Source organism: Garra rufa, chromosome 2 (genome assembly GCF_049309525.1).
Source record: "Garra rufa chromosome 2, GarRuf1.0, whole genome shotgun sequence".
In the NCBI taxonomy this organism is placed as follows: Eukaryota; Metazoa; Chordata; class Actinopteri; order Cypriniformes; family Cyprinidae; genus Garra; species Garra rufa.
In genome coordinates this window covers 53,969,565-53,980,655 of record NC_133362.1, presented here as the reverse complement: position 1 = coordinate 53,980,655, position 11,091 = coordinate 53,969,565, and the positions used below count along the sequence as shown (strand labels likewise).

General features: G+C 42.3%; 6 non-coding genes across 6 annotated transcripts; 4 read left to right on the top strand and 2 right to left on the bottom strand.

Annotated features, from left to right (window-relative positions):
* Positions 1-4,413: 4,413 nt before the first annotated feature.
* Positions 4,414-4,528, bottom strand: LOC141327423 (U5 spliceosomal RNA). The gene has a single exon (XR_012354720.1). It is a non-coding gene; the product is annotated as a U5 spliceosomal RNA (small nuclear RNA).
* An 838-nt stretch (positions 4,529-5,366) lies between these two features.
* trnas-uga (transfer RNA serine (anticodon UGA)) lies at positions 5,367-5,448 on the top strand. The gene has a single exon. It is a non-coding gene; the product is annotated as a tRNA-Ser (tRNA).
* Positions 5,449-5,967: 519 nt separating this feature from the next.
* trnas-aga (transfer RNA serine (anticodon AGA)) lies at positions 5,968-6,049 on the top strand. The gene has a single exon. It is a non-coding gene; the product is annotated as a tRNA-Ser (tRNA).
* A 1,006-nt stretch (positions 6,050-7,055) lies between these two features.
* On the bottom strand, positions 7,056-7,170 carry LOC141327326 (U5 spliceosomal RNA). The gene has a single exon (XR_012354628.1). It is a non-coding gene; the product is annotated as a U5 spliceosomal RNA (small nuclear RNA).
* Positions 7,171-8,008: 838 nt separating this feature from the next.
* On the top strand, positions 8,009-8,090 carry trnas-cga (transfer RNA serine (anticodon CGA)). The gene has a single exon. It is a non-coding gene; the product is annotated as a tRNA-Ser (tRNA).
* Positions 8,091-10,385: 2,295 nt separating this feature from the next.
* trnas-uga (transfer RNA serine (anticodon UGA)) lies at positions 10,386-10,465 on the top strand. The gene has a single exon. It is a non-coding gene; the product is annotated as a tRNA-Ser (tRNA).
* The last annotated feature ends 626 nt before the right edge of the window (positions 10,466-11,091 follow it).

Genomic DNA, 11,091 nt, shown 5'->3' with positions numbered 1-11,091 from the left:
TAACCATGGCTGCGCTTATTTGATTAAAAATACTTCAAAAATCATAGTTATAGTATTAATTGTTATTTCAGTGTAAATCAGCTGTTTTCTATGTGAATATACAGTAAAGTGTAATTTATTCCTGTGATCAAAGCTGAATTTTCAGCATCACCAGTCTTCCGTGTCACATGATCCTTCACAAATCAGTATAATGTGAGGATTTGATGCTCAAGAAACATTATGATTATCAATGTTGAAAACAGTTGTTTGTCTGTCAGTTGTACAGTTTTTTTTCCACAGGATTCTTTGATTAATAGGAAGTTCAAAAGAACAGCATTTGTTTTGTACAGTATTGATTTCTTTCCTCCAAAAAAATAAAAATAAAATTCTCACTGACCCCAAACTTTTGAATGGTAGTGTATTAGTACTATTGTACACTTCACCGGAAGCAGGCCCAAGTCTGTCAGATTAACATTCAAGGCTTACTTCAAAAATCACAAGTTACATTAAAATGTGGATAAACAATTATTTCCATACTTGTCTCCCACCTTGTACTTGGTTTTTAAATTGTCCCACTTTTTTTTGGCCTGGGCGTGGGAAACCCTCCCTTCGAGCCCCATCTTCTCCAAAATAAGCCTACACTGTTAGACATTTCAAAGGGTTTTTACAGTAACTTACTGGCAACACTGTTGCCAGTAAGTTACTGTAATTAGAATTAACAGTACCCAACTGTATTTCAGTTTACAGTAAGGTACTGGAGTAATGTACTGCCATATATTATTGTAATTCATTGTTTTGTATATAGATTTAATTAAATTTTATAATTTTATATAGAATTAATTTTATAGTTACTACTGATATTCAATTCAAACAGACACAATTATTCCAAAATATCACATTTTTTATTTAAACATTGCATATATAACACTGAAACACAGAAAAAAATATTCCAATGCTGGAACACTGCATCTTCACTCTTTCTCCCATCAAATGGCATTCCAGGTGCTGCTCCAAAACATAGGTCACCTTTGCTCACCGTCCACTTTGTTACACAGAGAAATTTGTTCCCTGAAAAAAAAAAAAAAAAAGAAATTACACATTTGTCAAAGACAAACCCCCATATGGAATACACAAACCTCTCAAAATCATAGTGAAGTTATTCTCTTACCATGAATTATTAGTCCCAGCGTGGGTAACCTGCTCTTGTCCTCTGTGATGCTTCATTTGAGTTGCCTTTAAACACACACAAAATGCAGTAAATATTAAATTCAATTTAAAAAAAGGCAGCTAGTCATAAAACTTTTGTTTAACCTAACGTTAGTTAACATACGATTTTGTATTCTCAACTATAGGCTACTGCTGAACATTAAATAACACCTGAACAAAATTTCACATTAGCTAACTGTTAATATAAGATTATGCTTTGCGCGTTAAAATAATTTAATTTGGTAATTTAATAAGCTGACAGCGTCGTTTGTTAATTGAAAGTACAGCGCAGTTTACCGTGGTAAAGTTTATGTACCATAATGTTGACGAGTAAATGTTACTAGGTTAAACTGTTGGGCAAAAATCTGACAAACCACACACAAACAGACATACAAATAACAAATATATATATATATATATATATATATATATATATATATATATATATATATATATATTTTACCTTGCTTGCTTGTAAGGTGCGTCAATACACAGCGCAGATGCTCTTCGGAACTCTCCCGCTCTCGGGTTCCATCCCCGGGGGAAACCCCCGGCTCTGCCTCGCTGGTTCCGTGTCCTCAGACGCGAGCGACGCGACGCGACAAAACACCGTATAGAAACCAATCCGTGAAACTATCCACAATAGATGCAGGACAGTAAACTGATGCCCCAGTATATTTTTGAGGTTCAGTAGTACTCTAAATTAAATACGCTGTTCCACTCGCACTGTTTCTAAAACGAAGGATAAACTCCTGTGGCGAAAAATCCTGTCAGTCCAAATGTAAGAAATGAGGAAAAGAATTATCTCAATTGAGTGGCGCCAAAGAGGTCGTTACCACAAATACAGTAGTATACCTCAATTTTTAAAAATACAGTTAGTCTCTGTATGTGGTGTTTGACGTCACAGAAAATTCCCATGATGCAAAGGGAATTACAGTTATTTACTTTAAAGGGAATTTGCTGTTTTATACTGGGTGATATACAGTAAAAAACTGTAGAAATTACAGAAATGTCTAACAGTGTATATGTGAATGACGGGGAGAAATAAAAAGAAGATTACACAGCTATCACTTCTGAACATTAAATAATTTACTTCTCACCGATATCCGTTCGCCGCGGTGTCTCTCTCCCCGGTAAACAGCTGTTTTTTTTCTACACGGAGACAAATGACCGCCTCCGTTTGTTCCTTGGTCCCTGTTAAAAAAGACGAGAAAGCTATGAATAACGCTGTGAATGGTATAATATTAACGTTAAATTACTTTGGACAACTTAACTAAGTTAGTAATTTACAAAAGAAATGCCGGTGAAGGCTAACAATTGTGAAATGACATGATGGTCCAGTTCAGTTAGCCATCAATAACGTAATTTGTAATACCAATACGGTAGTAATTGTCATAGTCAGGCGGGTTGAGGAGTGGAGATGGAGGAGGAGAACCGGATTAAATGTAATATAAAGTTTATTTAACAAAAATACTGAAATTACAAACAAACAAATCAAAACCAGGAGCAAGAATTGAGAACATGTAACGTTAATGACGGACAGCTGGGAGTGATCAGACACAGACTAAAATACACAGAAAACAAGGCGTGGTTACAAACGAGATGACGAGGGGGAAATACAAATATGGGCATAGACTGAACCAACTAAGAACAAACCAAAAGGGGGAGACAAGGACTAAACCATATGGACTAGAAACAGAAGGGGAAAAACATTGGGAAAACAGAACAGGACAGGACAAAATACTGACAGTAATCTGTACTGTTTAATACAAAAATGTTTTTTAAGTAATTTGTAAATGTACTTACATTTGAAAGCATATTGCCACGTTGGCGCTCCGACTCCGCTAACGTCCAACATTTTGTATTTTTGAACAAGATAGCAAAGCTGTGCGCATAGGATTGTGGGTGATTGTAGAGAGCGAAGGCTACACTTATGCATCCTTTCTTGTGTATAGGATATTTTTCAAACGAAGGACGCAAAATGAAGAGCGACTTTCGGGAGCGACAGCCAATAGAAAAGAAGACGATAGTGCTCATGTGATCATTCTCCTTTCAGCTCCAGCAGTGATCTTAAAAAATCAAAACCAAAATGTGTTAAATGTATGACAACAGACAAAATCATAAATGATTAGATAGCAAATAAACGTACCATATTAAAAATAATATTAACTGCATTAAAATGAATTGTAACTTGCTTGTCTTGCTTTGGATAAAAACGTCTGTTAAATGATTAAATGTAAATGTAATGTAAATGTAATTGTATAGAAACACTACCGTTTACACTCCTACTCACACAATGTATAAAATGCATTTAATTATGTATACTACATATATTAATGCAATTAAATTAATACTGGAGTAATGCACTGTGTACATAAACAAACTTTATATTAATACAATAAGCTATATGTATTCATGTATTCAGTGCAATATAGGCTACAGTATACATTTTAGAGTGCATAAATACACACACACATACATTATATACATTGCATATACTGTATATGTATATAAATGTATATAAACAATACATACTATGTAGTCTCATTCCATTTGTTCATAAATTGTCAATAAATGGTAATAACAGAAATATTTATCTTGTGTTTGTGTGTGTGTGAATATTATTTTTCCCTTTTTTTAGTTGAAGAATGCAAAAAAAATGGAAAAACCTTTGTGATATATATAGAAGAGAGTTAAACAAAATAAAAGAAAGAAAAAGTGGCTCAGCTGCTTGTCCAGTAAAACCTTGGAAGTATGGGCTTCCTTAAGCCATTTATAGAGTACCGAAGCACAAGTGGAAACATGTCCCAAGGAGTTGGGGAGCCCACTGTGGCAATTGAACTCCAAAACCAGAAAAAGACAGAAGTCGCTGCTAGTGTCAACAGGGCTTTATGTTTCGCGAAAATCCTAAAGTCTGTGGAAAAATCCTATTGGGTTATATGTATATACAAATAATACAAAATTAAGGATAATTCTTTGGCTTCAATATATCTCGCGGAAAGGATTTTCCTCGAGCGTAAGATACTTATGCAGTACTCGTTCCCTCTCTGAGAGAACCGAGGTTACGTTAGTAACCGAGTACGTTTGTTTGAACCATCTCCTGGGAGAACAAGAGCGTATAACACTGTTTTATCTTGATTGGGTATTATGCTGGTATTACGAGGCGCGCTTCGTTCCACTGCACGCTGGCGGGTGGCCAGATTGACTCTGCTCTTGACACTCTAGTGTAGCTCTGCTGTGAGCAGAGCCCCCAAAAATACAGGTCACTCGCAAAGGTTCCCCTCCACGGAAATCTTTAATAAAAGGCGAAAGATTTATGCGCTGATGACGAGAAACTCGAGATGTGTCTCTATGCCCTTGGACCTGTGCGCTCACTGTGGTAAACCACTACGCTCACCAAGGGTAATCTAGGGTGTCGACACCTGCCAACATGATTTTCGTCACCCCCCTCACTCCAAATGGGAGAAGTAAAAGTTATGAAAGTCCCTTCCCTCACCCAGTATTCACAAACCCGATCAAGGTAATGTCATCTCTTTTTTCATGCCCCCGTATTAGAGGCCAAAAAAAATATTAAATGAAATAAAGCGGTCCAAATAATGACCCACTGTAATGTGTAGCATTCAAGATATTGAGAGACTTTAGCTCGTGGCGGGTCAATCTGGTATTTCATGGAGTAGGGGCTCGTTTTGGCAAGTTGGGTGCAGTCGCGTGTGCTGGGAGCGAAGAACAGCAAGCGCAACTCTTCGTTAGTATGGTGGACAGTATCTCCCCCTGTCACGTGGAAGACCGGGGTTAGATTCCCCAACGAGGAGACCTAGTTCTTTGCTGCTGTTGAACGACTCATCCAAAAGCTTTTGGTGCAGACAGAGGTCACAGAAGGAGTTCTGCTTCGAGGTCAACCGCAGCCAAAAACTGTGCGTTGGCCGGGAATCGAACCCGGGTCAACTTCTTGGAAGGCAGCTATGCTCACCACAATACCACCAACGCAGGCGCTCGGTGCCAGATTTAAGTGGTCAGATAAGAATGCTCGAATCCGGGTCATGGCAGCCCTTTGTCGTTGAGCGACGGGGACGTCCAGCTTCTTTTTGCCAACTCACCCTTCAGTTGGATTTTGCGCCTGAAGCTCGGCGGCATCCTGTGCTGCCCGCCTCGAGACGAGAGCAGGCGGTCCACATGCAGGCGTAGTCGTGGCCGAGAGGTTAAGGCGATGGACTTGAAATCCATTGGGGTCTCCCCGCGCAGGTTCGAACCCTGCCGACTACGGTCGGGCATTCCCCCTTTTGCCTTTAGCTTTTAGCGACGGTGGTTTGGCCTTCGCTCTCTCTGACGTAATTGCGTGCGGCCTTTGTCCCGTAGCTCCTGTGGCAAGTGAGCTTCTGCTGGGTGGCTTGTGGAGAAAGTGTTCTTATATAAAAAGTAAGGGGCGCACAAAACACAAAAGCCTGGATAGCTCACTCCGTAGAGCATCAGACTTTTAATCTGAGGGTCCAGGGTTCAAGTCCCTGTCCCTGTTCGGGCGAAGGGCCATCTTCTTGTTGTCGCCCTCAGCTTGCAGTCGTGCCGGTCCAGCTCTGCCGTGTGGCGGCGTACGCTTAAAGATGTGATAGAGTTCACATAGAGTGTTTGCTATGCTGCCCCTTCATGAATGTTTTGTTGCTTGTGGTGGGCTGTTTTCCCCTTTAGGAGTTTTATGCTAGGCGATTTCAGTAAAGCGGTAGCCAGTTCATTGTTTTTTCAGCCAACTTTGAGGTTGACAACGGGACAGAGGACGTCTGGGCCGCCGTAGTCGTGGCCGAGTGGTTAAGGCGATGGACTAGAAATCCATTGGGGTCTCCCCGCGCAGGTTCGAATCCTGCCGACTACGCTCTTCGCCGGTGCTGAGGAGAAGTGGCCGGGCCCTTTTCTTCCGTGTCCCTAGCACGGATTTGTGTGCCCTCTCTCCACAGTAATAAAAAGCGCCACTAGTCCTTTTTTTTCAATTCGGACGGCCGGCACCACCAGATGTGAGCCAGTGGGGCGCCGTGATCGTATAGTGGAGAGTACTCTGCGTTGTGGCCGCAGCAACCTAGAGTGCGGATCGGGCCGCATTTTTCTGTCCGAGCCCGGCCCGAGTCCGACAGAGCAGTAACCGAACCCGACCCGAGCCCGACAAGCATTAAGATATTTATGTCCGAGCCCGATCCCAGCCCGACACAGTTAAAATCTCTTTTTACTCATACTAATGACACATGCACTTTTTTGTGTGGAAAGCCCGCTTTTATTAAGCCACTGTAAAAAAAGCGTTCGGAAATGTCAACAGATGAGAGCATCAGTGCACACTGGGCAAAAAGCGCCGTTATAACACGGGCGCACTATCGCGCTGAGGTGACCGAGCCCGACCCGAACCCGAGCATCCTTTCTAAATATCTGTCCGAACCCGGCCCGACCCGTCGGGTTCCGTCGGGTCCCGTCGGGCTCGGCTCGGGTATCCATCCTCTACAGCAACCCCGGTTCGAATCCGGGTCACGGCAGGCTTTTTGTTCACTGAGCTCCTTTCTGCCACCTCCATTTTTCGTACGGGTGCGGTGCCAGTTAAACTATACCAACAACGCAGGCAGCAGAGGCTGGCTTTCGGGGTCAACAAAGAAGGCTCGAAGCGCACGAGTCACTGATAGGGCCAAAAGAGCTAAAGGCCATCTTTGTTTGAGCCCGTCCAGAGTTTTTCTCGCGTCATGGATGAGAGAGCGCTGTCTTTCCATGCTGGCTAAAGAAATTTGAAGCTGCGAAGCTGGAAGCGCAAAGGCTGCAAACACAGACCATGACGAGGCGCGCTTCGTTCCACTGCACGCTGGCGGGTGGCCAGATTGACTCTGCTCTTGACACTCTAGTGTAGCTCTGCTGTGAGCAGAGCCCCCAAAAATACAGGTCACTCGCAAAGGTTCCCCTCCACGGAAATCTTTGGTAAAAGGCGAAAGATTTATGCGCTGATGACGAGAAACTCGAGATGTGTCTCTATGCCCTTGGACCTGTGCGCTCACTGTGGTAAACCACTACGCTCACCAAGGGTAATCTAGGGTGCCGACACCTGCCAACATGATTTTCGTCACCCCCCTCACTCCAAATGGGAGAAGTAAAAGTTATGAAAGTCCCTTCCCTCACCCAGTATTCACAAACCCGATCAAGGTAATGTCATCTCTTTTTTCATGCCCCCGTATTAGAGGCCAAAAAAAATATTAAATGAAATAAAGCGGTCCAAATAATGACCCACTGTAATGTGTAGCATTCAAGATATTGAGAGACTTTAGCTCGTGGCGGGTCAATCTGGTATTTCATGGAGTAGGGGCTCGTTTTGGCAAGTTGGGTGCAGTCGCGTGTGCTGGGAGCGAAGAACAGCAAGCGCAACTCTTCGTTAGTATGGTGGACAGTATCTCCCCCTGTCACGTGGAAGACCGGGGTTAGATTCCCCAACGAGGAGACCTAGTTCTTTGCTGCTGTTGAACGACTCATCCAAAAGCTTTTGGTGCAGACAGAGGTCACAGAAGGAGTTCTGCTTCGAGGTCAACCGCAGCCAAAAACTGTGCGTTGGCCGGGAATCGAACCCGGGTCAACTTCTTGGAAGGCAGCTATGCTCACCACAATACCACCAACGCAGGCGCTTGGTACCAGATTTAAGTGGTCAGATAAGAATGCTCGAATCCGGGTCATGGCAGCCCTTTGTCGTTGAGCGACGGGGACGTCCAGCTTCTTTTTGCCAACTCACCCTTCAGTTGGATTTTGCGCCTGAAGCTCGGCGGCATCCTGTGCTGCCCGCCTCGAGACGAGAGCAGGCGGTCCACATGCAGGTGTAGTCGTGGCCGAGAGGTAAAGGCGATGGACTCGAAATCCATTGGGGTCTCCCCGCGCAGGTTCGAACCCTGCCGACTACGGTCGGGCATTCCCCCTTTTGCCTTTAGCTTTTTGCGACGGCGGGTGGGCCTTCCAAGGCCTTTGGCCTTCGCTCTCTCTGACGTAATTGCGTGCGGCCTTTGTCCCGTAGCTCCTGTGGCAAGTGAGCTTCTGCTGGGCGGCTTGTGGAGAAAGTGTTCTTATATAAAAAGTAAGAGGCGCACAAAACACAAGAGCCTGGATAGCTCAGTCGGTAGAGCATCAGACTTTTAATCTGAGGGTCCAGGGTTCAAGTTCCTGTTCGGGCGAAGGGCCATCTTCTTGTTGTCGCCCTCAGCTTGCAGTCGTGCCGGTCGAGCTCTGCCGTGTGGCGGCGTACGCTTAAAGATGTGATAGAGTTCACATAGAGTGTTTGCTATGCTGCCCCTTCATGAATGTTTCGTTGCTTGTGGTGGGCTGTTTTCCCCTTTAGGAGTTTTATGCTAGGCGATTTCAGTAAAGCGGTAGCCAGTTCATTGTTTTTTCAGCCAACTTTGAGGTTGACAACGGGACAGAGGACGTCTGGGCCGCCGTAGTCGTGGCCGTACGTTCCAGTGATCAGCCGGCCTAACTATTCCTAAACATTTGTTACAAGTCCTAAAACATTCGGAACAAGTCCTAACACAAGTCCTAACAATCCTAACACAAGTCCTAACATTCCTAACAATCACTGGTCTAAGTCCTAACAGTTCCGAACATCGCTCAGCGGCCATTGGCCGAACGGGGCAAAAAAGCCATTGGTCGAAACATTGTCATGTGACTAAATCTATAAAATGTTCAAGTGGCAAAACGCACTTGTCGTTGTACACTGACCTTCATCACAGCGTGACGCGAGACAGTTTTAATTAATTCCTTAATCACACACATCTAATAAACTGGACGTTTTTGGACTGTGTGCAGGTGAGTAAGTTATAGTATAATGTGATAGAGAAGCGGTAACGCTACCTGACATGGCTTCGTTTGACAATATGGTTTAATCTCAACAGAATACTAATCTTTTTTTTTTTTGTAACAGAAGAATGCTTTTGATTTGTGCTGTAAAGCCTGAAATATTGTTCAGAAAAACTCTTAAGTGTTAAAAAAGCTATGTAGACTACCATTTGTATCATATTAAAACATTTATTTAGTTAAACATCCATCATATTATATATATATATACACACACACATACACACTAGAAGCTAATGACACTGAAACAAATTCCTTGTATGTGCAAGCATACTTGGCAATAAAACTCTTTCTGATACTAAGTATGCTTGTGCATACAAGGAATTTGTTTCAGTGTCATTAGCTTCCAGTACATAGAGACAACATCACACAGACAATAAAAATAAGATGAGAATAAAAAAGTACACATATGTAAATATAAATAGACAAATCAATTTAGAAATACATAAGTGGTATGTACAGTTGTGCTATAGATGATAGAATGGAATAGGATAGAATAGAATAGAAAGATGCAGGGATGTACTAGGGTGGAGGTGGTAGCAAATAAATATCAGGTTATTTATATTTTATATATTATAATATTTTATTTATATATTTGTTTATTTATAATCTATACAGAAAACGACAAATGGATAAGCAATCACTTATAATTATCAAAGTGCCAATATCGCTCTAAGTAATATTAGTCAGGAAAATGATTAGTTGTGTATAAATAAATAAAAAATATTTTAGATGTAAAGGTTTATTGAATCTTTAGACAATAAAAGAGAACAGTTTGCTGAGTAACATTTTATACATTAGGTTTTGGCTCATAGTAAAATCAAGTATGGAGCTCATACTTGATTAAATAAAAATTATTTTCAGAAGCAATGGTCTTCCCTTCCGCCGGTCCAACAGTCATCAGCTCCAGCACCGCAATCTCAGGATTGGTCTTCCCTTCCGCAAGGCCAGCAGCCATCAGCTGCACCACCTCCTCAGAACCGACAGCGTGCTTGGAGACTTAAGATTTTTGAAAAGGAGCATGTAATGCATATATAGAGTGTAATTTGTCATATGTCAATATTTTAGCTGTTGAAATAAAACATATTTTTTGGAAATATGTTTTTTGTTTTATTATTTCAATTTTACTAAATTGAATAGTTGTTTTGTGATTATGTAAAATATGTAGAAATATGTATTTTTCTGTAATTTGTTAAAGTAAGTTAAAGGGTAAAAAAAGTGGGGGTTGGAATTCCAATAGATTTTAAATTTTCACTTCCCCTTTATTTATTTTTTTCCTCATTTTCCTTTTCCCCTTGTTTTTTTCTCATTTTTTCTTTTCCCCCACCCATAGCAGTCCCTTTTGCTCTGTTTTTGGCCGAGAGGTTAAGGCGATGGACTTGAAATCCATTGGGGTCTACCCGCGCAGGTTCGAACCCTGCCGACTACGAAGCCCTTTGACGTCTTGGCTGTTTGCGACAGCAACTGTGCCTTTTCAGCTTTTCCTGGAAGCTGCATTTTTTCCCCTCTAACTCCAATTGCTGCACGACAACTGGTCTCCCCACATCTCTTTTCAAACAGTGTTTCAAAAGAACCAAGTCCAATGGAAGTGCTTTTAGGTGCTCTGATATAACAGTGAAAAAGAATACTGCTCATTATGAACTTCTTGCACCATTTACTTCTCTGTCCAGGCTGAATAAATGTTAGCAAACTGTTGTGAAAAGAGTCCATTCTTTAAATGTCACTGTTCCAAACTTGCCAGGAGGAGCCTGTCTGTCTCTGCCCTAATAGTCTGTGGCACTCAGCGTTGTGGCTGCAGCAACCCCAGATTGAATCCGTGTCACGGCAGGCTTTTTGTGCAGGTGAATACAATGCCGAGTTCCATTCTGCCACCTCCATTTTTCATCCGGGTACGGTGCAAGTTATACTATACCACCAACTCAGGCGGTGGACGCTGGCTTTCGTGGCCAGAAAAGAATGTTGGAAGTGCATGAGTCACTGACAGGGCCAAAGGAGCTGAAGCCCAAGGTTTGGATCCCGTCATGTACGAGAGAGTGCTGTCTTTCCATGCAGGCT